Here is a 27906-nt window from a genome sequence, read left to right on the forward strand (position 1 = left end):
ATCCATCTGGACCAGGAGCCCTTCCTTGCCTCAACATCTTTATTGCCGAGGTTACTTCTTCTGTTGTTATTGGTAACTCGAGTTTTCTTCGCGCTGAAGATGATAATCTCGCTAACATGGGCGTCCGCAAAACTTTTTCCAAGGGGGGGCATCATTTCAAGGCCACTCATGCTCCGCCCCTTTTCGACAATCTCATGAAAATCTTTACACTGGTAATACATATGTGTTATATAACAGATAATTCATCTTCACTTTGTATTGGAAGTTACTCCGACTGTGTTCCATGCCCATATAGCCTAGAGAATGTACATCTTTTTACATTGCAATACATCTGTTGTGGCCATATTTTGATCTCATACTGTCACTGTATAGACTGTTTTCATCAAGATAAAAATATGGCAACAACAGATGTATTGCAATGTAAAAAGATTTATATTCTCTAGGCTATATGGGCATGGTACGCAGCCACCTGAGTAACCTTGCGGACACCCATGCTTTCAAAAACCAGCCCTGGAAAAAATTTCATACCAGCCTCACAGCATTATTATACCAGCCCAACAGCATAACGTCATTATTTTCTTGTTCATGAAAGGGAAAAACCATACATTTTAAAGCACATTTGATGAAGAGAGTATTAGATATAGATATGAAATCACATAGGGCTTTATATATATATATATATATATATATATTCAAATTCCAGTTAATAGTGGTAAGTGATCAATCATCAAGGGGGACCCCAGAAACTCAGAACGTGGGGTGGGAACCACCTTCTTCAGAAAGAATACTCTAAGGTAAGGGGGGGTGGGTTACTAATATAAGGAGGAAACCCTTTATATCAGTGCCCCTTACATTATCGTATTCACTCCCCCCTTACATCAGTGACCCCCGACTGGCCTGGCGGTGCTTTCACTGACCTCCTCTCACGTGCACTGTGCAGGGCTCAGTCAGTCGGCTCCAGCTTGGAGGTTTTATCCTATAGTCTCCTATCCACAGTCCACACAAGTCTGACTTCTCCCATGACCCCCATCCCGGCGGTGCTCCCACTTTTGACTCCTCTCCAGACTCCCTAAGAGACTTCAGACATGCTACAGGAGATGGACAGAGACTGCAGACTTGATGCAAGAGCTCAATGCAGCCTCACCAGTGCCCATCAAATTCAGCCTCACTGTGCCCACCAATGCAGCCTCACTGTGCCCACCAAATGCAGCCTCACTGTGCCCATCAAATGCAGCCTCACTGTGCCCACCAAATGGAGCCTCACTGTGCCCACCAAATGCAGCCTCACTGTGCCCTTCAAATGCAGCCTCACTGTGCCCTTCAAATGCAGCCTCACTGTGTCCATCAAATGCAGCCTCAAGGTGTCCATCAAATGCAGCTTTACTGTGCCGTGAATGCAGTCTCACTGTGCACACCATTGCAGCCCCTCCTGTGCCCCATGTCCCAGTCTGCAGTCTCTGTCTGTGGGAAGGTGTGTTGTTTATGCTCGTTACAGTACCTTGCATGCCAGCAGGATATCCATGACGGCCAGCAGCAGGCAGGGTCTGTTCTCGTTTTGGATGGGGACGGTGCTCCTTCCAGAGGATTTGTCTGCTGTGAGATGGAGTGGTCCCTGGCCACCTGCACCTTCAGCCGTCCTCATTTTCTGGCCCCAGTCAGCCTGCCCTCTGGTCCTGGGGAAGTGGAGAGCACTGAGTGGGAGTTGGAGAGAAGGGGGAGCAAAGAGTACTGGCGGGGTTGGAGAACACATGGGTGGGGGCAAAGAGTGAGGGGGAGTGGAGATCACAGGGGTGGGGAGCGTAGAGCGCTTGGGGGGAACTTGAGAGCACTGGGGGGGCCAACAAGAACAGGGGTAGAGAGCACGGTAGGCTAAGAGCACTGGGGGGGGCTAAGAGTGTGGGGTGGTGAAGAGCACTGGGGGGGGGGCACAAAGAGCAGGGGTGAGTGGAGAGCAATGGGGGGGAGCTTGAGAGCACCAGTGGGGGCCAGAAAGAACAGGGGTGGAAAGCACGGGGGACTGGAGAGCACTATGGGGGGTGGAGAGCACATGGGTGGGCGCAAAATGCAGGGGGAGAGGAGAGTACAGGGGTGGGGAGTGGAGGGTGCTAAGGGGGAGCCAAAAAGAACAGGGGTGGAGAGCACGGAGGGTAGAAAGCACTGGGGGGGGGGGGGCTGGAGAGCACCAGGGGGGCAGATAGAACAGGGGTGGGGAGTAAGGAGGGCTGGAGAGCACTGGGGTGGGGGCTAGAGAGTGATGGGGAGAGCTGAAGAGCACTGGGGGGGGAGAACAGGGGGGGAACATTGGGGGGAGGGGAGAGCACTGAGGGGAGAGCACTGGAGGGGAAAGAGCAGGGGGAGAGAGGAGAGCACTGGGGGAGAGCACTGGGGGGAGTGGAGGGCATGGGGGGGGGAGAGCACTGGGGGGAACAGGGGCGGAGAGCACTGGGGGGGAAAGCACTGGGAGGGTGGCTAGAGAAGGATGGGGAGAGCTGGAGAGCAGCAAGAACAGGGGAGGAGAAAACTGGGGGGGGGGGCAGGAGAGTGTGGTGGTGGTGGAGGAGAGCACTGTGGGGGGGGGGCAGGAGAGTGTGGTGGTGGAGGAGAGCACTGGAGGGGGTGGCAGGAGAGTGTGGTGGTGATGGAGACCACTGGGGGGGCAGGAGTGTGTGGCGGTGGAGAAGAGCACTGGGGGGAGGCAGGAGAGTGTGGTGGTGGAGGAGAGCACTGGAGGGGGTGGCAGGAGAGTGTGGTGGTGGAGGAGAGCACTGGAGGGGGTGGCAGGAGAGTGTGGTGGTAGAGGAGACCATTGGGGGGGCAGGAGAGTGTGGTGGTGGAGGAGAGCACAGTGGTGGAAGAGAGCATGGGGGGCAGGAGAGTGCGGTGGTGGAGGGAAGCACTGGGGGGGGGCAGGAGAGTGCGGTGGTGGATGAGAGCACTGGGGGGCAGGAGAGTGCGGTGGTGGAAGAGAAGAGCACTGGGGGGGCAGGAGAGTGCGGTGGTGGAGGAGAGCATGGGGGGGCAGGAGAGTGCAGTGGTGGAGGAGAGCACTGGGGGGGCAGGAGTGTGCGGTGGTGGAAGAGAAGAGCACTGGGGTGGGGCAGGAGAGTGCGGTGGTGGAGGAGAGCACTGGGGGGCAGGAGAGTGCGGTGGTGGAAGAGAAGAGCACTGGGGGGGGGGAAGGCGAGTGCGGTGGTGGAGGAGAGCACGGGGGCAGGAGAGTGCGGTGGTGGAAGAGAAGAGCACTGGGGGGGGCAGGAGAGTGCGGTGGTGGAAGAGAGCACGGGGGGGGCAGGAGAGTGTGGTGGTGGAGGAGAGCACGGGGGCAGGAGAGTGCGGTGGTGGAGGAGCACTGGGGGGGGCAGGAGAGTGCGGTGGTGGAGGAGAGCACTGGGGGGGGCAGGAGAGTGCGGTGGTGGAAGAGAGCACTGGGGGGGGGGGGTCAGGAGAGTGTGGTGGTGGAGGAGAGCACAGGGGTCAGGAGAGTGTGGTGGTGGAAGAGAAGAGCAGGGGGGGGCAGGAGAGTGCGGTGGTGGAGGAGAGCACTGCAGCCCCCCTCCCCCCTCGATCTTCCTATCCAGACACTGTAGCATGGATAGGCATCTACTCCTGTGTATCACAGCGCTGGATGGCTGTGTTCGGCGGCCGCTCTGTAACACAGTCCCGCCCCCCCCCAGACCGTCTCATGTGATAGGCGGAGCGTTGATTCTCTCTACTATCACACGAGATGGTCTGGGGGGGCGGGACTGTGTTACAGAGTGGCCGCCGAACACAGCCATCCAGCGCTGTGATACACAGGAGAGAGTGGACTCAGAAAAAAAAAATGCAGCATGGCGGCGGCGGCGGCAGTGGCAACACCTTGGGGATTCCAGGGGGGGGGCACTTGACCCCCCTTGCCCCCTGCTGCGGACGCCCATGCTCGCTAAGTTTGAAGATTCGAGATATTCCTCTAATGATGAAGAAGAATGGGGGGGAACTGGAAGATTATACAATGAGGTATTATATTGTCTAAATTCCTCTGCAATATCTTTCGGTAATAAGGATTTAAGATTTCCTTTTGTTCTAATATAGGGTATATATGAACAGAGTCGTTGCTTTTTTAATTTCCTTGCTAACACTTTACCACATTTATCTCCTGATTCATATATTACTCTCCTTTCTTGTTGTAGAATAACCCTTGCCTTATATCGGAGGAGATCAGATAACTGTCTTCTTAAATGTGCTAGTTCTATCCCCTTGTCTTTCTCCATTGACCTCTTATGTTGTATCTCTATCTCCCTTATCTTCTCCAATAGTCTGCTTGTTTCCTCTTCTCTAGCTCTCTTTATTCGAGACCCATGTTTTATTCTAATTCCTCTGATTACTACTTTATGGGCTTCCCACACTATCCCCATTTCAGTCTCTCCATTGTCATTAATTTTAAAATACGAATCGATTTCTTTAACCATCTCTTCTCGAATTTCAGGACGTTGTAAAAGGCTTTCATTCAATTTCCAATTCCAGTCCGTTTTATATAAAGCTTCCTTCAGGAGGATATTAATCGTGACTGGCGCATGGTCAGACCATGTTATGTTTCCTATATGTATGTCCTGTACTAATGATAATGTTCACTGAGATAGCAAAAAGAAATCGATGCATGAGTACCGTTGATGGGGATTTGAAAAGAATGTATAATCCCTCTCATCTGCATGGAAGGCCCTCCATACATCAACCAATTGAAGTTCATTTAATTTACGGAGGATATTTTTCCTAATTTTTCCAGAAACGGACTATGTCCCAATCGAGGTATCTAATTTGGGATCTAGAGGGACATTAAAGTCCCCCCCAATAATGAGAATCCCATCCTTAAATTCCATTAATTTTGATAGAGCTTTATTCAAGAATACATCTTGATGTATATTTGAGGCATAAACTGTAGCAAGAGTTACTTTAACCTTTCCTATAAGTCCCTTAACCACTTGCTTACTGGGCACTTAAACCCCCCTCAGTCCCAGACCAATTTTCAGCTTTCAGCGCTGATGCACTTTGAATGACAATTGCGCGGGCATACAACACTGTACCCAAATGAAATTTTTATCATTTTTTTTCCCACAAATAGAGCTTTCTTTTGGTGGTATTTAATTACAGCTGGGAGTTTTATTTTTTGCTAAACAAACAAAAAAAGATGAAAAAAAAAAAATCATGTTTAATAGTTTGTTATAAAATTTTGCAAACAGGTCATTTTTCTCCTTCATTGAAGTGGGCTGATGAGGCGGCACTGATAGGCTGCACTGGTGGGCACTGATAGGCTGCATTGGTGGGCACTGATAGGCTGCATTGGTGAGCACTGATAGGCTGCACTGGTGGGCACTGATATGCATAGTTAAGGCGGCACTAATAGGCACAGATAAGGTGGCACTGATGAGCACTGATAAGGCGGCACTGATGGGCAAAGATGGGCACAGATAAGATGGCACGGATGGGTGGCACAGATGGGTGGCACGGATGGGTAGCACTAAGGGGCACTGATAGGTACCACTGATAGATGGGACTGATGGGCACTGATAGGTGGCACTGATAGGTGGCTATGATAGATGGCACTGCTGGGCACTGATGGGCGGCACTGCTGGGCACTGATGGGCGGCACTGCTGGGCACTGCTGGGCACTGGTAGATGACACTGATGGGCACAGATATGTGGCACTGGGGTGCAGCACCTTAGTTGAGGCAGATTGTGGGCACTGCTGGGTGGCACTGTGGGCACTGCTGGGTGGCACTGTGAGCACTGCTGGGTGGCACTGTGGGCACTGCTGGGTGGCACTATGGGCACTGCTGGGTGGCACTGACAGGGGGGACACATTTTTTATTGATGTGGCAAAGCAGGGGTCAGGTGGGCACTGGCAGGGGGCAGGTGGGCACTGGCAGGGCTGGCCGTGATCGGCTCTTTTTTGTTCTCCTCGCGCTGACAGTGCGAGGAGGAATGATAGCCGATTACCGGCTCCGTTGTATCACATGATCAGCTGTCATTGGCTGACAGCTGATCACGTGATAAGGGGTCGGGATCGATCCCTTGCTCGGATCGGTGATCAGGCGAGTCTCATAGACTCGCCGATCACAGAGCGTGCCACGCGCGCCCCTTAGGGGGCGCGCAGGCCGTTCGTGCACGGGACGACGTCAATAGACGTAGTCCCGGCAAAGGAGATCCGCGCTGTAGCCATCATTCGGCTATAGCGCGGGTCTCAAGTGGTTAAGGAACAAATATCTCCCCCCTGGTTCTTGACATTTATCCAACAGGGACCACGATATTCGATTGGATATTAAGATAGCCACTCCCTTGGTTTTAGCCTCTTGATTTATGGCATGATAAACATTTGGAAAATTTATATTTTGAAGGTAGGGAAATTTTCCCTCCTTCAGCTGTGGTTCTTGTACCATGCCAATATCAGTTTTGGAAAGTTTTAAGTCATTTAGTAACATTTTACGTTTTTCGGGAACATTAAGTCCTCTGGTATTAAGTGATGTTACGCGTAATCCCTCCATTTTGTCTGGGGAAAGGGAAGAAGAAAAAAAAAAAAAAAACACCAAAGGGGGAAAAGGACTCCCTATGGGGAATAATTATCAAATTTCCCCCACACCTACCTATGGGTTCTCAGCTTCCCGTACGTGTAAGGTATGGGTGGGTGGCTAGCAAATACGGAGCGCATATAACGCTACTCCCCCTCCAAAAAGTCCCTTTATATTCACATCCATTCCAGCAACTGCGATAATTTAATTCTAGCTTTTCCTCATCAATTCCCTCTCCTTCTGTTCAATATTATACAATACACAATATATATAACTCTCCCATACCCTTACCATGTATTCCAATTCAGGTCCATCTATAATCCCCCGAAGAAGAGAAGAGAAAAAAAAAAAAGTAAAAAAATGTCTTCTCTCTTCTCCCTCATTTCCTTCTAGACCGGGAATCATACTCTACTATATAGGGACTAAGCTTCCTTTCATCTCCCCCAAAAAAAAAAAAAATAATAATAATTATCTCTATCCTTATCCCCTTAACCCAAAAATAAGTGTATATTTTTAGTGTGTACTTTATAGTGTATATTATAATTACAGTCTTTATTTCACCCCCCTTCCACCCACCCTCCAAAATCCCAATCCCTCCCCTCATACCCCTACCATTTTACCCCCCAGTCCAATAACAGACCAGGTTCGTATGAACCCTAAAGCAGTGATAATAATTACAACCTTTACATCAACCCTCCATCTACCTTCCTACCCTCCTATATCCCCACCCCCCCTACCTCATTACCCCTCAATCCTATAACAAACCAACTCCATGTGAACCCTAAATCCATAACATCCAGTCTCCTTATTTTATTATGTGATACAAAAACACCAAAATTTATTTTGTTAACTAATGTTTGTGAGAAAAAAAAAAAATGGGAGGGGGAGGATAACATATCAATCATATACATTATTTTATATCATCTTGTATATATATTATGCAAAGTAAATTAAGTTAAATTAAATTATCCAGGGACCATACTGAACCCTGGCCCATTAACATTAGGAGGGGAATCACCCAGTATATATATGTGACCCTTATTCTCTTATAACCCTTTGATCTAGGGTAAAGAGCCTGCATCAACTATTTGCTGTGCAGCACCTTCTTTACTACCCATCGAAACTTTTTCACCACTAGTTTTTAAAGCCCCCTCTTTTGATCGTCTTTTCTTTATAGGTTGAAGCCAATCTTGCACCTCACACCGATCGGATTCCAAAAAGGAGAATAAGGCCGGTAAATCCTGTGGAGATGAGATCACAAGAGATGCTGATCCCCTTTTAACCGTCAGGGAAATTGGATATCCCCATCGATAGGTACCCCCCGAAGATTTTATTTTCTCCAGAATTGGCCGCAGTTGAGCCCTCCGCTGTAAAGTAGCTTTTGATAAGTCCAGTAGAATACTGATCTTCACACCTTCATACATTATCTGGCCAGCATCCCATGCTTTCCGACTGATCATCTCCCTGTGAGCATATCTGTGTAAACACCCAATTACATCCCTCGGTCTGGACAGATCTTTCGCGCGTGGGCCTGGAGCTCTGTGGAGTCTGTCAAATTCGATTTTTCCCACAAATAGAGCTTTCTTTTGGTGGTATTTAATTACAGCTGGGAGTTTTATTTTTTGCTAAACAAACAAAAAAAGATGAAAAAAAAAAATCATGTTTAATAGTTTGTTATAAAATTTTGCAAACAGGTCATTTTTCTCCTTCATTGAAGTGGGCTGATGAGGCGGCACTGATAGGCTGCACTGGTGGGCACTGATAGGCTGCATTGGTGGGCACTGATAGGCTGCATTGGTGAGCACTGATAGGCTGCACTGGTGGGCACTGATATGCATAGTTAAGGCGGCACTAATAGGCACAGATAAGGTGGCACTGATGAGCACTGATAAGGCGGCACTGATGGGCAAAGATGGGCACAGATAAGATGGCACGGATGGGTGGCACAGATGGGTGGCACGGATGGGTAGCACTAAGGGGCACTGATAGGTACCACTGATAGATGGGACTGATGGGCACTGATAGGTGGCACTGATAGGTGGCTATGATAGATGGCACTGCTGGGCACTGATGGGCGGCACTGCTGGGCACTGATGGGCGGCACTGCTGGGCACTGCTGGGCACTGGTAGATGACACTGATGGGCACAGATATGTGGCACTGGGGTGCAGCACCTTAGTTGAGGCAGATTGTGGGCACTGCTGGGTGGCACTGTGGGCACTGCTGGGTGGCACTGTGAGCACTGCTGGGTGGCACTGTGGGCACTGCTGGGTGGCACTATGGGCACTGCTGGGTGGCACTGACAGGGGGGACACATTTTTTATTGATGTGGCAAAGCAGGGGTCAGGTGGGCACTGGCAGGGGGCAGGTGGGCACTGGCAGGGCTGGCCGTGATCGGCTCTTTTTTGTTCTCCTCGCGCTGACAGCGCGAGGAGGAATGATAGCCGATTACCGGCTCCGTTGTATCACATGATCAGCTGTCATTGGCTGACAGCTGATCACGTGATAAGGGGTCGGGATCGATCCCTTGCTCGGATCGGTGATCAGGCGAGTCTCATAGACTCGCCGATCACAGAGCGTGCCACGCGCGCCCCTTAGGGGGCGCGCAGGCCGTTCGTGCACGGGACGACGTCAATAGACGTAGTCCCGGCAAAGGAGATCCGCGCTGTAGCCATCATTCGGCTATAGCGCGGGTCTCAAGTGGTTAAGGAACAAATATCTCCCCCCTGGTTCTTGACATTTATCCAACAGGGACCACGATATTCGATTGGATATTAAGATAGCCACTCCCTTGGTTTTAGCCTCTTGATTTATGGCATGATAAACATTTGGAAAATTTATATTTTGAAGGTAGGGAAATTTTCCCTCCTTCAGCTGTGGTTCTTGTACCATGCCAATATCAGTTTTGGAAAGTTTTAAGTCATTTAGTAACATTTTACGTTTTTCGGGAACATTAAGTCCTCTGGTATTAAGTGATGTTACGCGTAATCCCTCCATTTTGTCTGGGGAAAGGGAAGAAGAAAAAAAAAAAAAAAACACCAAAGGGGGAAAAGGACTCCCTATGGGGAATAATTATCAAATTTCCCCCACACCTACCTATGGGTTCTCAGCTTCCCGTACGTGTAAGGTATGGGTGGGTGGCTAGCAAATACGGAGCGCATATAACGCTACTCCCCCTCCAAAAAGTCCCTTTATATTCACATCCATTCCAGCAACTGCGATAATTTAATTCTAGCTTTTCCTCATCAATTCCCTCTCCTTCTGTTCAATATTATACAATACACAATATATATAACTCTCCCATACCCTTACCATGTATTCCAATTCAGGTCCATCTATAATCCCCCGAAGAAGAGAAGAGAAAAAAAAAAAAAGTAAAAAAATGTCTTCTCTCTTCTCCCTCATTTCCTTCTAGACCGGGAATCATACTCTACTATATAGGGACTAAGCTTCCTTTCATCTCCCCCAAAAAAAAAAAAAATAAAAATAATTATCTCTATCCTTATCCCCTTAACCCAAAAATAAGTGTATATTTTTAGTGTGTACTTTATAGTGTATATTATAATTACAGTCTTTATTTCACCCCCCTTCCACCCACCCTCCAAAATCCCAATCCCTCCCCTCATACCCCTACCATTTTACCCCCCAGTCCAATAACAGACCAGGTTCGTATGAACCCTAAAGCAGTGATAATAATTACAACCTTTACATCAACCCTCCATCTACCTTCCTACCCTCCTATATCCCCACCCCCCCTACCTCATTACCCCTCAATCCTATAACAAACCAACTCCATGTGAACCCTAAATCCATAACATCCAGTCTCCTTATTTTATTATGTGATACAAAAACACCAAAATTTATTTTGTTAACTAATGTTTGTGAGAAAAAAAAAAAATGGGAGGGGGAGGATAACATATCAATCATATACATTATTTTATATCATCTTGTATATATATTATGCAAAGTAAATTAAGTTAAATTAAATTATCCAGGGACCATACTGAACCCTGGCCCATTAACATTAGGAGGGGAATCACCCAGTATATATATGTGACCCTTATTCTCTTATAACCCTTTGATCTAGGGTAAAGAGCCTGCATCAACTATTTGCTGTGCAGCACCTTCTTTACTACCCATCGAAACTTTTTCACCACTAGTTTTTAAAGCCCCCTCTTTTGATCGTCTTTTCTTTATAGGTTGAAGCCAATCTTGCACCTCACACCGATCGGATTCCAAAAAGGAGAATAAGGCCGGTAAATCCTGTGGAGATGAGATCACAAGAGATGCTGATCCCCTTTTAACCGTCAGGGAAATTGGATATCCCCATCGATAGGTACCCCCCGAAGATTTTATTTTCTCCAGAATTGGCCGCAGTTGAGCCCTCCGCTGTAAAGTAGCTTTTGATAAGTCCAGTAGAATACTGATCTTCACACCTTCATACATTATCTGGCCAGCATCCCATGCTTTCCGACTGATCATCTCCCTGTGAGCATATCTGTGTAAACACCCAATTACATCCCTCGGTCTGGACAGATCTTTCGCGCGTGGGCCTGGAGCTCTGTGGAGTCTGTCAAATTCGATTTCTCCAGGGGCTATATTAACCCCCAGGTTATGACATATAGTAACCACGGTCCTATATAAATGCTCATCCTCAATACTTTCCGGGATGCCTCTAAATCTAAGGCCGCGTACACACGCGGGGACTGTTCGCTCAACTTTGTCCGCTGAACAGTGTTTCGGCGGACAGTCCGCTCGTGTGTGGGCTTTCAGCGGACAGTTTCAGCGGACAGTCTGCTGAACAAAGTTTTTCGGAAATTCCGAAAAACTGTCCGCTGAAACTTTGTTTCAGCGAACAGTCCTCTCGTGTGTAGGCTTGTTCGTCAAACTAAGTTCCGCGCATGCTCAGAAAGGATTTACACGCCGAAGTTTGCATTGCAGTGTATAGGACGTCGTTTTCTAGTCCCGTCGTACGTGTCGTTCACGTCATCGCGCACGGTTTCAGCGGACTGTTCGTTCGTCGTGTGTGGGCAAGTCCGTCCATGCTAATTTTGAGCGGACTGTCCGCTGAAACTGTTTGACGGACAAAGTTGAGCGAACAGTCCCCGCGTGTGTACGCGGCCTAAGATTCTCCTACTTCGGTCTTCTGCTGCTTCAAATTTTAATTGAACACTGGATGTTTGAGCTATCTGCTCTCTTTCTAATTTGGAGACCCTCTCCTCTATACTATTAAAGGCTGATGTTGCCACATTAACCCTTGCTGTTAAAGCTTGTACCTCTAACCGTATTGACTGCATCTCCTTTCTGTGTCCCTCCTCCAACCGGGACACCAAGGCCTCCATTTCTTGGCGTGTTGGGAGAGCCTGCATAATTGTTCTCAGGGCTTCTATTTCTTGATGGGTTGGGAGAGCTTGCATTACTGATCTTAAATCCATATCACCTATGGGTTCCTCCAGTATTTCCCGACATCCCACCTCTGTCCCAGATACAGGCTCTCCCTGCGCCTGACTTATATCCGTCGCAGCATCTGGAGATAATGGGAAACTCATCCGGGGTGCTGCCATTGGGATCTCAATACCAGCTGTCTCCCTAGTCTCTAAAGTGGATGCCCGGGCTGTAGCTGCTCGTGTATGTGGAAAGAAGCTTTTAATCTCCTGTTGGACTGACTCCTTTTACACAGCTTTTTCCTCCCTCCTTTTCCTAGTGCTGTGCATCCCAATGAAGAGGCAACTTCCAAGTTTTAGAAATCAATAATAAGGGGAAGGAAAAAAAAAAAAAAAAGAAAAGCTCTCTCACTCTCCAGCTGTTTCTTTAATGGAAGCTCACTGTAGATTTCACTCAGTCTTAATTCAATATATAAAATAGTGTGGATTCAACATTTCTCCAACAGTTTACCCTAGGCACACCTCACCATATACTTTCATGTAACTTTTGCAAAAAAATAAGAACTATAGGTTCTATCCATCCACTTGACTTCTCAGAATTTTCAAAGTTCAGGGCTTTTGGTCTTTACCGTTGGGAGTAGGTAAGTGGGGAGGGATGGGAGGGATAGATGGATCTGGGCAAAGAGGTGACACGATGATTGCGTAATAGCTGCACAACAAATCCTGTTGCTCCCAGGGCTAGCTTCTTATATAGATTAACACTTACGTCCATCTCTGCCTCCACTCTCTCTCATAACTGCTCCTCCGTCTCCCTCGTCTCCTCTACTCCCTCCTCCGCTTCGCCGCCAAACCAACTTCTGCTTCAGGTGGATCAATTCCCAGCCGGGTGGCAGCACACCATGACACAGCGCAACACAAATGCCAGCACAGTGGGCGTATCCTGCAGGGACACAGCGGACAAAGCGGAAGCCCAGCGGGAGCGGCGGTACCGTCACAGCAGGAGCCAAGCAAGTACACAGCGAAAATACTGCAGGTGCACAACGAGACCAGCGGGACTGTTCAGCGAGCACAGCGGGATCCCATCAAGGGCATAGCGGGAACGATGGATCACAAATCAGCTGCCATTGGTTTCTCGAGCGGGACGTTGGAGGGAAAGAGACAGCGTACACGTCACGCCGCCATCCGCTTAGCCACGCCGCTTTAGCCATTGCCAAAGCAATTTTCAAGAGGGATGAGAGTGCCCAAAGAGATTGCCTATGGGCACATCACCCTGAAAGCGCCCAATCTCCTCTGATCTCAGAGGCTAGAAAGGGTCGTGCCCTGTTAATACCTGGATGGGAGACCGCCTGGGAATACTAGGTGCTGTAGGCTTCTTTTTATGTTGTTGGCGTTGACTTGTTTTTTTTTTGTTTGTTTGCCAAGGTGACCATCTTGGCGTTTGTCAAGAGGGTTGAGCGTGCCTGAAGAGATTGCCTACGGTCACATCACCCTGAAAGCACCCGATCTCATTTGATGTTGGAGGCTAAGAAGAGTCGGGCCTTGTTAGTACCTGGATGGGAGACCGCCTGGGAATACCAGGTGTCGTAGGTTTCTTTTTATGTTGTTGGCGTTAACCTGTTTTTTTTCCGCTTGTTTCCCAAGGTGACCATCTTGGTGTTTGTCAAGAGGGTTGAGAGTGCCTGAAGAGATTGCCTATGGCCACATCACTCTGAAAGCACCCAATCTCATCTGATCTTGGAGGCTAAGAAGAGTCAGGCCTGGTTAGTACCTGAATGGGTGACCACCTGGGAATACCAGTTATTGTAGGCTTCTTTTTATGTTGTTGACGTTGATTCGTTTTTTTTTTTCGCTTTTTTCCCAAAGTGACCATCTTGGCATTTGTCAAGAGGGTTGAGAGTGCCCAAAGAGATCGCTTACAGCAGCATCACCCTGAAAGAGCCCTATCTCTTCTCATCTCTGAGGCTAAGAAGGGTTGGGCCTAGTTAGTACCTGGATGGGAGATGGCGTTGGAATACCAGGTGCCATAGTCTTCTTTTATTGTTGTTGACATTGACCTGTTTTTTTTTCCGCTTGTTTCCCAAGGTGACCATTTTAGCATCTGTCAAGAGTTTTGAGTATGTCCCGAAGCGTTCGCCTAAGGCCACATCCCCCTGAAAGCGCCCGATCTTAGAGGCTAAGCAGGGTCAGATGGGAGACCGCCAGGGTCTATGTTGTTGGCGTTGACCTGTTTTTTTTCACTTGTTTCCCAAGATGACCATGTTGGCATTTGTCAAGAGGGTTGAGAGTGTCTGAATAGAACACCTATGGCCACATCACCCTAAAAGCGCACAATCTCATCTGATCTCGGAGGCCTAGCAGTGTACGGTCTGGTTACTACCTGTATGGGAGACCATCTGTGAATACCAGGTGCCGTAGGCTTCTTTTTATGTTGTTGGCGTTGACCTGTTTGTTTTCGCTTGTTTCCCAAGGTGACCATCTTGGCGTTTAACAAGAGGGTTGAGAGTGCCCAAAGAGATCACCAACGGCCCCATCACCCTGAAAGCACCCGAGCTTGTCTGATCTCAGAGGCTAAGCAGTGTCGGGCCCGGTTAGTACCAGGATGGGAGAACGTCTGGGAATAACAGGTGCCGTAGGCTTGTTTTTATGTTGTTGGCCTTGACCTGTTTTTTTTTCACTTGTTTCCCAAGGTGACCATCTTGGCGTTTGTCAAGAGGGTTGAGAGTACCTGAAGAGATCACCTAAAGCCCCATCACCCTGAAAGCGCCCAATCTCGTCTGATCTTGGAGGCTAAACAGTGTCGGGCCTGGTTAGTACCTGGATGGGAGACCGCCTGGGAATACCAGGTGCCATAGGCTTCTTTTTATGTTGTTGGCTTTGACCTGTTTTTTTCGCTTGTTTCTCAAGGCGACCATCTTGGCATTTGTAAAGAGGGTTGGGCGTGTCTTGAAGAGAACGCTTATGGCCACATCACCCTGAAAGCACCCGATCTTGTCTGATTTCCGAGGCTAAGCAGTGTCAGGCCTGGTTAGTACCTGGATGGGAGACTGCCTGGGAAGACCAGGTGCCATAGCAGGATCTGGCCTGGTTAGTGTCTTGATTGGGAGATCGCCTGGGAATACCGGATGCCGTAGGCTTCTTTTTATGTTGTTGGCTTTGACCTGTTTTTTTTAGCTTGTTTCCCAAGGTGACCATCTTGGCCTTTGTCAAGAGGCTTCAGAGTGCCCAAAAAAAAGTGCCTACGGCCAAATCACCCTGAGAAAGCCCAATCTCATCTGATCTTGGAGGCTAAGCAGCGATGGGCCTGGTTAGTACCTGGACGGGAGACAGCCTGGGAATACCAGGTGCCGTAGGCTTCTCATTATGTTGTCGGCGTTGACCTGTTTTTTTTCCCTTTTTTCCCAAGGTGACCATCTTGTCATTTGTCAAGAGGGTTGAGAGTGCACAAAGAAATTGCCTATGGGCACAACACCCTGAAAGCACCCAATCTCGTCTGGTCTCAGAGGCTAAGCAGGGTTGGGCCTGGTTTGTACCTGGATGGGAGACCGCCTGGGTTTTCCAGATGCCGCAGGCTTCTTTTTATGTTGCTGGTGTTGACCTGTTTTTTTTCACTTGTTTCCCAAGATGACCGTCTTGGCATTTGTCAAGAGGGTTGAGAGTGTCTGAATAGAACACCTATGGCCACATCACCCTGAAAGCGCACAATCTCATCTGATCTCGGAGGCCTAGCAGTGTACGGTCTGGTTACTACCTGTATGGAAGACCATCTGTGAATACCAGGTGCCGTAGGCTTCTTTTTATGTTGTTGGCGTTGACCTGTTTATTTTCGCTTGTTTCCCAAGGTGACCATCTTGGCGTTTAACAAGAGGGTTGAGAGTGCCGAAAGAAATCACCAACGGCCCCATCACCCTGAAAGCACCCGAGCTTGTCTGATCTCAGAGGCTAAGCAGTGTCGGGCCCGGTTAGTACCAGGATGGGAGAACGTCTGGGAATAACAGGTGCCGTAGGCTTGTTTTTATGTTGTTGGCCTTGACCTGTTTTTTTTTTCACTTGTTTCCCAAGGTGACCATCTTGGCGTTTGTCAAGAGGGTTGAGAGTACCCGAAGAGATCACCTAAAGCCCCATCACCCTGAAAGCGCCCAATCTCGTCTGATCTCGGAGGCTAAACAGTGTCGGGCCTGGTTAGTACCTGGATGGGAGACCGCCTGGGAATACCAGGTGCCATAGGCTTCTTTTTATGTTGTTGGCTTTGACCTGTTTTTTTTAGCTTGTTTCCCAAGGTGACCATCTTGGCCTTTGTCAAGAGGCTTCAGAGTGCCCAAAGAGAGTGCCTACGGCCAAATCACCCTGAGAAAGCCCAATCTCATCTGATCTTGGAGGCTAAGCAGCGATGGGCCTGGTTAGTACCTGGACGGGAGACAGCCTGGGAATACCAGGTGCCGTAGGCTTCTCATTATGTTGTCGGCGTTGACCTGTTTTTTTTCCCTTTTTTCCCAAGGTGACCATCTTGCCATTTGTCAAGAGGGTTGAGAGTGCACAAAGAAATTGCCTACGGGCACAACACCCTGAAAGCACCCAATCTCGTCTGGTCTCAGAGGCTAAGCAGGGTTGGGCCTGGTTTGTACCTGGATGGGAGACCGCCTGGGTTTTCCAGATGCCGCAGGCTTCTTTTTATGTTGTTGGTGTTGACCTGTTTTTTTTCGCTTGTTTCCCAAAGTGATCATCTTGGCATTTGTCAAGAGGGTAGAGAGTGCTTATAGAGATCACTTACAGCAACATCACCCTGAAAGCACCCTATCTCTTCTGATCTCGGAGGCTAAGGCCGCGTACACACGCGGGGACTGTTCGCCCAACTTTGTCCGCTGAACAGTTGTTCAGCAAACAGTCCGCTCGTGTGTGGGCTTTCAGCGGACAGTTTCAGCGAACAGTCCGCTGAACAAGGTTTTTCGGAAATTCCGAAAAACTGTCCGCTGAAACTTTGTTTCAGCGAACAGTACCCTCGTGTGTAGGCTTGTTCGTCAAACTAAGTTCCGCGCATGCTCAGAAAGGATTTACACGCCGAAAGTTATAATGCAGTGTATAGGACGTCGTATTTTTCGTCCCGTCGTACGTGCCGTTCACGTCATCGCGCACGGTTTCAGCAAACTGTTCGTCCGTCGTGTGTGGCCATGTCCGTCCATGCTAATTTTGAGCGGACTGTTTGCCGAAACTGTTTGACGGACAAAGTTGGGCGAACAGTCCCCGCGTGTGTACGCGGCCTAAGAAGGGTTGGGCCTAGTTAGTACTTGAATGGGAGACGGCCTTGGAATACCAGGTGCCGTATTCTTCTTTTCATGTTTTTGGCGTTGACCTGTTTTTTTTCGCTTGTTTCCCAGGGTGACTATCTTGGCATTTTTCAAGAGGGATGAGAGTGCCCAAAGAGATTGCCTATGGGCACATCACCCTGAAAGCACCCAATCTCCTCTGATCTCAGAGGCTAGAAAGGGTCGTACCTTGTTAATACCTGGATGGGAGACCGCCTGGGAATACTAGGTGCTGTAGGCTTCTTTTTATGTTGTTGGCGTTGACTTGATTTTTTGTTTGCTTCCCAAGGTGACCATCTTGGCGTTTGTCAAGAGGGTTGAGCGTGCCTGAAAAAAATCTACTATGGCTGCATCACCCTGAAAGAGCCCAATCTCATTTGATTTCAGAGGCTAAGCAGGGTTGGGACCTGGTTAGTACCTGGATGGGAGACCGCCTGGGATTTCTCAATGCCATAGGCTTTTTTTTTAAGTTGTTGCTTGATTCCCAAGGTGACCATCTTGGCGTTTGTCAAGAGGGTTGAAAGTGCCTGAAGGGATTGCCTACGGGCACATCACCCTGAAAGCACCCAATCTCATTTGATGTTGGAGGCTAAGAAGAGTCGGGCCTTGTTAGTACGTGGATGGGAGACCGCCTGGGAATACCAGGTGTCGTAGGCTTCTTTTTATGTTGTTGGCTTTGACCTGTTTTTTTTAGCTTGTTTCCCAAGGTGAGCATCTTGGCCTTTGTCAAGAGACTTCAGACTGCCCAAAGAGAGTGCCTACGGCCAAATCACCCTGAGAAAGCCCAATCTCATCTGATCTTGGAGGCTAAGCAGCAATGGGCCTGGTTAGTACCTGGACGGGAGACAGCCTGGGAATACCAGGTGCCGTAGGCTTCTCATTATGTTGTCGGCGTTGACCTGTTTTTTTTCCCTTTTTTCCCAAGGTGACCATCTTGCCATTTGTCAAGAGGGTTGAGAGTGCATGAAGAAATTGCCTACAGGCACAACACCCTGAAAGCACCCAATCTCGTCTGGTCTCAGAGGCTAAGCAGGGTCGGGCCTGGTTTGTACCTGGATGGGAGACCGCCTGGGTTTTCCAGATGCCGCAGGCTTCTTTTTATGTTGCTGGTGTTGACCTGTTTTTTTTCGCTTGTTTCCCAAGATGACCATCTTGGCATTTGTCAAGAGGGTTGAGAGTGTCTGAATAGAACACCTATGGCCACATCACCCTGAAAGCGCACAATCTCATCTGATCTCGGAGGCCTAGCAGTGTACGGTCTGGTTACTACCTGTATGGGAGACCATCTGTGAATACTAGGTGCCGTAGGCTTCTTTTTATGTTGTTGGCGTTGACCTGTTTATTTTCGCTTGTTTCCCAAGGTGACCATCTTGGCGTTTAACAAGAGGGTTGAGAGTGCCCAAAGAGATCACCAACGGCCCCATCACCCTGAAAGCACCCGAGCTTGTCTGATCTCAGAGGCTAAGCAGTGTCGGGCCCGGTTAGTACCAGGATGGGAGAACGTCTGGGAATAACAGGTGCCGTAGGCTTGTTTTTATGTTGTTGGCCTTGACCTGTTTTCTTTTTCACTTGTTTCCCAAGGTGACCATCTTGGCGTTTGTCAAGAGGGTTGAGAGTACCCGAAGAGATCACCTAAAGCCCCATCACCCTGAAAGCGCCCAATCTCGTCTGATCTCGGAGGCTAAACAGTGTCGGGCCTGGTTAGTACCTGGATGGGAGACCGCCTGGGAATACCAGGTGCCATAGGCTTCTTTTTATGTTGTTGGCTTTGACCTGTTTTTTTTCGCTTGTTTCTCAAGGCGACCATCTTGGCATTTGTAAAGAGGGTTGGGCGTGTCTTGAAGAGAACGCTTATGGCCACATCACCCTGAAAGCACCCGATCTCGTCTGATTTCCGAGGCTAAGCAGTGTCAGGCCTGGTTAGTACCTGGATGGGAGACTGCCTGGGAAGACCAGGTGCCATAGAAGGATCTGGCCTGGTTAGTGTCTTGATTGGGAGATCGCCTGGGAATACCGGATGCCGTAGGCTTCTTTTTATGTTGTTGGCTTTGACCTGTTTTTTTTAGCTTGTTTCCCAAGGTGACCATCTTGGCCTTTGTCAAGAGGCTTCAGAGTGCCCAAAGAGAGTGCCTACGGCCAAATCACCCTGAGAAAGCTCAATCTCATCTGATCTTGGAGGCTAAGCAGCGATGGGCCTGGTTAGTACCTGGACGGGGACAGCCTGGGAATACCAGGTGCCGTAGGCTTCTCAATATGTTGTTGGCGTTGACCTGTTTTTTTTCCCTTTTTTCCCAAGGTGACCATCTTGCCATTTGTCAAGAGGGTTGAGAGTGCACAAAGAAATTGCCTATGGGCACAACACCCTGAAAGCACCCAATCTCGTCTGGTCTCAGAGGCTAAGCAGGGTTGGGACTGGTTTGTACCTGGATGGGAGACCGCCTGGGTTTTCCAGATGCCGCAGGCTTCTTTTTATGTTGTTGGTGTTGACCTGTTTTTTTTCGCTTGTTTCCCAAAGTGATCATCTTGGCATTTGTCAAGAGGGTAGAGAGTGCTTATAGAGATCACTTACAGCAACATCACCCTGAAAGCACCCTATCTCTTCTGATCTCGGAGGCTAAGAAGGGTTGGGCCTAGTTAGTACTTGAATGGGAGACGGCCTTGGAATACCAGGTGCCGTATTCTTCTTTTCATGTTTTTGGCGTTGACCTGTTTTTTTTCGCTTGTTTCCCAGGGTGACTATCTTGGCATTTTTCAAGAGGGATGAGAGTGCCCAAAGAGATTGCCTATGGGCACATCACCCTGAAAGCACCCAATCTCCTCTGATCTCAGAGGCTAGAAAGGGTCGTGCCTTGTTAATACCTGGATGGGAGACCGCCTGGGAATACTAGGTGCTGTAGGCTTCTTTTTATGTTGTTGGCGTTGACTTGATTTTTTGTTTGCTTCCCAAGGTGACCATCTTGGCGTTTGTCAAGAGGGTTGAGCGTGCCGGAAAAAAATCTACTATGGCTGCATCACCCTGAAAGAGCCCAATCTCATTTGATTTCAGAGGCTAAGCAGGGTTGGGACCTGGTTAGTACCTGGATGGGAGACCGCCTGGGATTTCTCAATGCCATAGGCTTTTTTTTTAAGTTGTTGCTTGATTCCCAAGGTGACCATCTTGGCGTTTGTCAAGAGGGTTGAAAGTGCCTGAAGGGATTGCCTACGGGCACATCACCCTGAAAGCACCCGATCTCATTTGATGTTGGAGGCTAAGAAGAGTCGGGCCTTGTTAGTACGTGGATGGGAGACCGACTGGGAATACCAGGTGTCGTAGGCTTCTTTTTATGTTGTTGGCTTTGACCTGTTTTTTTTAGCTTGTTTCCCAAGGTGAGCATCTTGGCCTTTGTCAAGAGGCTTCAGAGTGCCCAAAGAGAGTGCCTACGGCCAAATCACCCTGAGAAAGCCCAATCTCATCTGATCTTGGAGGCTAAGCAGCGATGGGCCTGGTTAGTACCTGGACGGGAGACAGCCTGGGAATACCAGGTGCCGTAGGCTTCTCATTATGTTGTCGGCGTTGACCTGTTTTTTTTCCCTTTTTTCCCAAGGTGACCATCTTGCCATTTGTCAAGAGGGTTGAGAGTGCACAAAGTAATTGCCTACGGGCACAACACCCTGAAAGCACCCAATCTCGTCTGGTCTCAGAGGCTAAGCAGGGTTGGGCCTGGTTTGTACCTGGATGGGAGACCGCCTGGGTTTTCCAGATGCCGCAGGCTTCTTTTTATGTTGTTGGTGTTGACCTGTTTTTTTTCGCTTGTTTCCCAAAGTGATCATCTTGGCATTTGTCAAGAGGGTAGAGAGTGCTTATAGAGATCGCTTACAGCAACATCACCCTGAAAGCACCCTATCTCTTCTGATCTAAGAAGGGTTGGGCCTAGTTAGTACTTGAATGGGAGACGGCCTTGGAATACCAGGTACCGTATTCTTCTTTTCATGTTTTTGGCGTTGACCTGTTTTTTTTCACTTGTTTCCCAGGGTGACTATCTTGGCATTTTTCAAGAGGGATGAGAGTGCCCAAAGAGATTGCCTATGGACACATCACCCTGAAAGCACCCAATCTCCTCTGATCTCAGAGGCTAGAAAGGGTCGTGCCTTGTTAATACCTGGATGGGAGACCGCCTGGGAATACTAGGTGCTGTAGGCTTCTTTTTATGTTGTTGGCGTTGACTTGATTTTTTGTTTGCTTCCCAAGGTGACCATCTTGGCGTTTGTCAAGAGGGTTGAGCGTGCCGGAAAAAAATCTACTATGGCTGCATCACCCTGAAAGAGCCCAATCTCATTTGATTTCAGAGGCTAAGCAGGGTTGGGACCTGGTTAGTACCTGAATGGGAGACCGCCTGGGATTTCTCAATGCCATAGGCTTTTTTTTTAAGTTGTTGCTTGATTCCCAAGGTGACCTTCTTGGCGTTTGTCAAGAGGGTTGAAAGTGCCTGAAGGGATTGCCTACGGGCACATCACCCTGAAAGCACCCGATCTCATTTGATGTTGGAGGCTAAGAAGAGTCGGGCCTTGTTAGTACGTGGATGGGAGACCGACTGGGAATACCAGGTGTCGTAGGCTTCTTTTTATGTTGTTGGCGTTGACCTGTTTTTTTTTTTAGCTTGTTTCCCAAGGTCACCATCTTGGTGTTTGTCAAGAGGGTTGAGAGTGCCTGAAGAGATTGCCTGAAGAGATTGCCTGAAGAGATTGCCTATGGCCACATCACTCTGAAAGCACCCAATCTTGTCTGATCTTGGAGGCTAAGAAGAGTCAGGCCTGGTTAGTACCTGGATGGGAGACCACCTGGGAATACCAGTTATTGTAGGCTTCTTTTTATGTTGTTGGCGTTGATTCATTGTTTTTTTCCGCTTGTTTCCCAAGGTGACCATCTTGGCATTTGTCAAGAGGGTTGAGAGTGCCCAAAGAGATCGCTTACAGCAGCATCACCCTGAAAAAGCCCTATCTCTTCTCATGTCTGAGGCTAAGAAGGGTTGGGCCTAGTTAGTACCTGGATGGGAGATGGCGTTGGAATACCAGGTGCCGTATTCTTCTTTTTATGTTGTTGACATTGTAAATTTTTGTGAAAAACGTGTAGCGCTTATTTGTTTTTACCACATTACAATGTGACCAATGTAATCAATACATGTGTTAGACTGTGCACAAAACACATAAAAAAAATATATAAACATTTAAACACTCAATTGCTGTATATGTAAAGCTAGAATGTCCAAGTAAATATATATGAAAAAAATATGTCCACAAAAGTGGAAAAACAGCATGAAAACAGATGAAGAGTTCTCCAGATTTTCCAAGGTTACTGTGTGTGACACGATGAAGTGAAAAACAGTCCTACACCTTCTCCAAAGGATAATCACACAATCACCGCGTGAACCCTCCACCACATAAAATGGGGGCTTACCAGATTTAATGGATCCTACTCAAAATTATATTTGGAGGATCATATGTGCTTGTAGGTATACATAGGCTATTTTTGGAGTGTTGTCTTTTTCTGGAAGGCTTTCAAGTGTAGCTATTTTCTCTGCGGTATGTCTCCATCCACATAGATCATCATAGGTAATGGGATAGATATAAAGGAAGAAAGCAGGGACCACAATAGTGTAACTCCGTTTTTCGTTTCAAATAATTTAATTGAAAATTATCAAACTCACGTGTACAAAGAACATAAGCGCTTTTTCAGTAAAATCTCAGGCTGCAGTGAAGTCCCGACGCGTTTCGTCTTAAGCAGACATCATCTGGGGTACAACTTCAAGGCAGCCCTCCAGTTTATATAGCTAGACCCCCAATCAGGACAAGATTTCCTCCATCAGTGTCACCACACATCACTTCCGGTATCCAACATGGCCGCCGGCGTGCGTTCCACGCCTCTTTTTAGTAATGTGAAGGTTCTAGTCAAATAGCTGTTACATCCCATACTCTTATATATATTAGACGAATGACTTCCGTATGTTTAAACGAGCGTCCTAATGCCAGTAACGTCCAAATAGAACGCAGGCATAAACACTGAAATGTTCAGCCGATCTTTTAACCTTAGCGGAAGTAAAAGTAAAATGAACGTGACCCCCCCGCGTATCTCACGAACGGGAGTGGTCAGCCTGGAACGCACCAACTTTATCCACATCCCGGCGCCATAACGTCACTTCCGTGTCCCCGTACTCAAAAAATAGACGTATAAAAGAACGCCATCTCTAGGGTAATGTACAGATCGGTACAAGAACGAATCTTTTATATATATTAAATAAGGAAAGTATAGAATATGTACTCTCAGCTGAGGGATATATCTAGTAGAAAAAGCATTGGTAAAAAATAAGTAAAAAAGTAAAAAATATAGACAACATTAAACATTCGGACGCTGCATCAAAATAGGAACGCAGTGCCTATAATCGCATATTAGCTTGTGTAGCCACATTTCACAGGAAAAATAAATAGAGAAGGCAAATTTCGAAAAGATATTATTTCCAGAAATTTTACCCAAAAAAGTAGTTAAAATCTACCTAAGGGTATTAACTGAAAAATGAATGGAAAAATGTGACCAGATCCACTCAAATAGGCGATTATTACATCGTAACACTCTTACATGGACGATGGCTTACGCATAAAAAGGGAATTTTTATTCTAATTTTAAAAAATTGAAAATATAAAAGCTTATAAAAATCAAATGTAGTCATGAGTTTTAAGGTATATATATATATATATATACTCAGATGTAGCGCTCTATTAATATAGTGGCCCAATCAAAAGGAGACCGGAAGTAATATGTGTCGACACATTAGGTGGACCAAACCCGAGTCGCCTTTAACCATCTACAAGTACGCACAAAGTACATTTTCCCCACATATTTCTACCATATATACCCAAAAAAGGAGGGGATAAGTTGAATAAAGTAAAAATATAGATAAGAGAGATGGACAGACCTCAGCTATCATCGATAAATGCATCTATATTGCACACCAAGTCCGAACCAAACGGGGAGTGGGACCCAACACCCTACATCAACCATTATCGATGAATGCATTGATGTCCCACTCCACGTTTAGACCAAACGGGGAGTAAGACTTGATAGTGTATATCCAATACATCTCTAACTTGGATACACCCCTGGTCATGGCACCCCCCCTCCAGGGTGGCGTATACCTATCAATGATCAAAAACTCTGTTCCTGGTCACTGTTGTGACACTGCTTATAGTGTCTAGGGACAGTGTGTTTTGAATCTTTACTCTTGATAAGGGATATATGTTCGCCTACCCTGATTGCAAATGTCCTGATCGTCCTCCCTACATATTGCTTGCCACATGGGCAGGTGATTAGATATACCACATACTTGGTGTCACAAGTGCAAAAAGGCTTAATACTATGTGTCTTATTAGTGATTGTAGAGGTAAATTCGGTGGCCTTACGTCTCCCTAAGGTATTGTATCTACATACACTGCACTTTTTACAGGGGTAGAAACCCGTCATATTGTGGAAAAAGGATGGACGATTGGGTGGATCTAAGATATTGGGGGCTATACTCTTCTGTAGGGATGGAACCCCCCTGAAAAGTATCTTAGCTTGTTCGGGTAGCTTGGGGCCCAACACAGAATCGTTTTTTAGTATACTCCAATGTTTGTTTATAATAGACTTGATCTGTCTATGCTGTGATGAAAACGTTGTTATCATAGACCATCTGTAGGTATCATCAGGTACATTTTGTGTTTTCTCAACAATGAGGTCCTCTCTATTGGTTTCCGCAACCTTGCATATTTCCCTATCCAAAATAGCTCTATCGTACCCCTTATCTTCAAATTTCTGCCTAAGATTTTTGGCTTGTATTTTGAATGTCTCTAGATCTGTACAATTCCTCCGAAGACGTAGAAACTGGCTCCGTGGAACGGAATTAAGCCACGCTCTGTGGTGGCAGCTATCTAGGGGAATGAAGCTGTTCCGATCTGTTTCTTTGAAATGTGTTTTGAACACAAATTTATTATTTAATATTTCAATTTCTAGATCCAAGAAGTTAATCTTAGAGGTGCTCATTTCTAGTGATAATGAAATACCCCTATCATTGTGGTTCAAAGTATCAAAAAATTCTCTTAGCGATTCAGGTGTGCCATTCCATAGGAGGAGGATGTCGTCTATATATCTTGCCCATAAAGCCAACGAAGGGTTATGATGGGCATAGACGACATCCTCCTCCCACTTTGCCATAAATAAATTGGCAAGACTGGGGGCAAATTTGGCCCCCATTGCTACACCTCTCTGCTGTGAATAGTAATTCCCATTAAACCAAAAATAATTATGCTCGGTTGCAAACTCAAGCAGTTCAATGAGATAGTCGCGTTGGAATGGCGCTAGAGAATCTTCTTGATCCAAAAAATAGCGGACAGCTTCTATACCCCTTCTATGTGGAATGCAAGTATATAAAGAAGCCACATCTGCTGTGGCAATAATGCATTCATCCTGGGGAGTTATATTTGCCAGTCTCCTAATTGTCGCTCCTGTATCCTTAAGATACGAGGGAGTTTTTTTTTTTTTCACTAAAGGTTGCAGGTAGAAATCTATATATCGACCTATACGTGAGGTGATAGAATTGATACCACTCACTATAGGCCTGCCGGGAGGGTTAATCGCATCTTTATGAATCTTTGGTAGATAATATATAGTGGGAATTCTTGGAGCAATAGGGATCAAAAACGATTTTTCTTTCTTATTCAGAATTTTCGAGTCGTATCCTTTCTCGACAAGGCTCTTAAGTTGTCTTTTGTAAAGACTTGTGGGATTGTTAGGGAGTAATTTATATGTCCCCGGTTCTTCTAGTATCCTGCACATATCGGCTTTATACTGTTCCTTGTCCAGGATAACAATCCCACCCCCTTTGTCAGCAGGACGCACGACGACCTCCTTTTGTTCACACAAAGAGTTAAAACCAGCCTGTGAGAGGGTGGACCTATTCACATGCTTAATAGGAAGTTTCTCTAGGTCACCAAGTACAAGATCCTTAAAATTTTTTACCGCCGGAGCTGTAGGTACAGGGGGTACAAATAAAGACGGGTTAGATAACCCTGAATGTACAGTGCCAAACGTGGCTGCTGTATATCCTGTTCTAAACGGATTAGTTGTCAAATATCTTTGAACATTAATTTTCCTAATAAATTTGTGTACATCTATGAAGGTGTTAAATTTATTAAGACTTTTGGGGGGTGCATATTTTAATCCCTTATCCAATACAGATAACTCTGCTTGGGAAAAGGTTTTTTTACTTAGATTAAAGACACCCTTTCCTATCAAACTCGCCTTCTTTTTCCTCCGTTGTAGTCGTCTCCCCCCTCTGCACCCTCTCTTGGATCCTGGCCTCTTTTTTTGGTATATGGATCCTCGCAAAAATCCTGATTTCTAAAATTACTATTGGGTGGATTGTATGTGGATGGTGTATAGGCATTGTTTCTAATTTCATTGTCTCTCTGATCCCTTAGTGGAGAAAACCTGTTGTATGTAGAAATTGGAGCTACATTATGATTTTGAGACCCCACATAATACGAATTCGGGGGTGCACGTCTAGGTGACGGAGAGTAATATGATGTCTCATTATAATCTCTAAGCTGGTAATCATCGCGGTTGAAAGGACTTCCTCGATTGGACCCCCTTCCACCTCTTTTACCCCGATGATTACCCCTCCCCCTCTGTGGCTTATTAGGAGTATGGGGGTAAAAATGTTGTACTGTGTACTGAGAGGGTGGTAGGCCCTCATCAGGGTGTCTCTGTACAACATCACCATAGGGCATAGGGGGTTTGACTTCCACAGGCCTCATAGTGGAACCGACATCTTGAGGTCCACTTGGGGGTTGTGTGTCCATCGTAGATGTGGTTTGTAATGATTTTTGCCAACTGAACACATTTCCTGTCTTATAGTCGTTAATGTCTCTAGAATATTTTTTCTGTTTTTTGTACTTCTGTTCCCTGTCTTCCTTCTCTAAATGATTTAATAAGTTAGCTGAAAGAGAATTATATTCTGGGGTATTTTTAAAACCTCCAAGTTTATCTCTAAGTTCCTTAATTTCTAAATTAAGGAACTTAGAGATAAACTTGGAGGTTTTAAAAATACCCCAGAATATAATTCTCTTTCAGCTAACTTATTAAATCATTTAGAGAAGGAAGACAGGGAACAGAAGTACAAAAAACAGAAAAAATATTCTAGAGACATTAACGACTATAAGACAGGAAATGTGTTCAGTTGGCAAAAATCATTACAAACCACATCTACGATGGACACACAACCCCCAAGTGGACCTCAAGATGTCGGTTCCACTATGAGGCCTGTGGAAGTCAAACCCCCTATGCCCTATGGTGATGTTGTACAGAGACACCCTGATGAGGGCCTACCACCCTCTCAGTACACAGTACAACATTTTTACCCCCATACTCCTAATAAGCCACAGAGGGGGAGGGGTAATCATCGGGGTAAAAGAGGTGGAAGGGGGTCCAATCGAGGACGTCCTTTCAACCGCGATGATTACCAGCTTAGAGATTATAATGAGACATCATATTACTCTCCGTCACCTAGACGTGCACCCCCGAATTCGTATTATGTGGGGTCTCAAAATCATAATGTAGCTCCAATTTCTACATACAACAGGTTTTCTCCACTAAGGGATCAGAGAGACAATGAAATTA

General features: G+C 46.9%; 19 pseudogenes; all 19 read left to right on the forward strand.

The window, feature by feature from the left end:
- Positions 1-13393: 13393 nt before the first annotated feature.
- LOC143928747 (5S ribosomal RNA) lies at positions 13394-13512 on the forward strand (annotated as a pseudogene).
- Positions 13513-13612: 100 nt separating this feature from the next.
- Positions 13613-13731, forward strand: LOC143928491 (5S ribosomal RNA; annotated as a pseudogene).
- Positions 13732-14439: 708 nt separating this feature from the next.
- Positions 14440-14558, forward strand: LOC143929075 (5S ribosomal RNA; annotated as a pseudogene).
- A 100-nt stretch (positions 14559-14658) lies between these two features.
- LOC143928554 (5S ribosomal RNA) lies at positions 14659-14777 on the forward strand (annotated as a pseudogene).
- Positions 14778-14876: 99 nt separating this feature from the next.
- LOC143929110 (5S ribosomal RNA) lies at positions 14877-14994 on the forward strand (annotated as a pseudogene).
- Positions 14995-15156: 162 nt separating this feature from the next.
- On the forward strand, positions 15157-15275 carry LOC143928510 (5S ribosomal RNA; annotated as a pseudogene).
- Positions 15276-15810: 535 nt separating this feature from the next.
- LOC143929076 (5S ribosomal RNA) lies at positions 15811-15929 on the forward strand (annotated as a pseudogene).
- Positions 15930-16030: 101 nt separating this feature from the next.
- Positions 16031-16149, forward strand: LOC143928789 (5S ribosomal RNA; annotated as a pseudogene).
- Positions 16150-16248: 99 nt separating this feature from the next.
- On the forward strand, positions 16249-16367 carry LOC143928511 (5S ribosomal RNA; annotated as a pseudogene).
- Positions 16368-17760: 1393 nt separating this feature from the next.
- On the forward strand, positions 17761-17879 carry LOC143928832 (5S ribosomal RNA; annotated as a pseudogene).
- Positions 17880-17978: 99 nt separating this feature from the next.
- LOC143928795 (5S ribosomal RNA) lies at positions 17979-18097 on the forward strand (annotated as a pseudogene).
- Positions 18098-18632: 535 nt separating this feature from the next.
- LOC143929079 (5S ribosomal RNA) lies at positions 18633-18751 on the forward strand (annotated as a pseudogene).
- Positions 18752-18852: 101 nt separating this feature from the next.
- LOC143928790 (5S ribosomal RNA) lies at positions 18853-18971 on the forward strand (annotated as a pseudogene).
- A 100-nt stretch (positions 18972-19071) lies between these two features.
- LOC143928893 (5S ribosomal RNA) lies at positions 19072-19190 on the forward strand (annotated as a pseudogene).
- Positions 19191-19350: 160 nt separating this feature from the next.
- On the forward strand, positions 19351-19468 carry LOC143928793 (5S ribosomal RNA; annotated as a pseudogene).
- A 951-nt stretch (positions 19469-20419) lies between these two features.
- On the forward strand, positions 20420-20538 carry LOC143928982 (5S ribosomal RNA; annotated as a pseudogene).
- A 99-nt stretch (positions 20539-20637) lies between these two features.
- LOC143928512 (5S ribosomal RNA) lies at positions 20638-20756 on the forward strand (annotated as a pseudogene).
- A 943-nt stretch (positions 20757-21699) lies between these two features.
- Positions 21700-21818, forward strand: LOC143928983 (5S ribosomal RNA; annotated as a pseudogene).
- A 128-nt stretch (positions 21819-21946) lies between these two features.
- Positions 21947-22065, forward strand: LOC143928778 (5S ribosomal RNA; annotated as a pseudogene).
- The last annotated feature ends 5841 nt before the right edge of the window (positions 22066-27906 follow it).

Source organism: Lithobates pipiens, unplaced genomic scaffold (genome assembly GCF_037356315.1).
Source record: "Lithobates pipiens isolate NorthernLeopardFrog02 unplaced genomic scaffold, aLitPip1_a1.2 Scaffold_23, whole genome shotgun sequence".
NCBI classification, from domain to species: domain Eukaryota; kingdom Metazoa; phylum Chordata; class Amphibia; order Anura; family Ranidae; genus Lithobates; species Lithobates pipiens.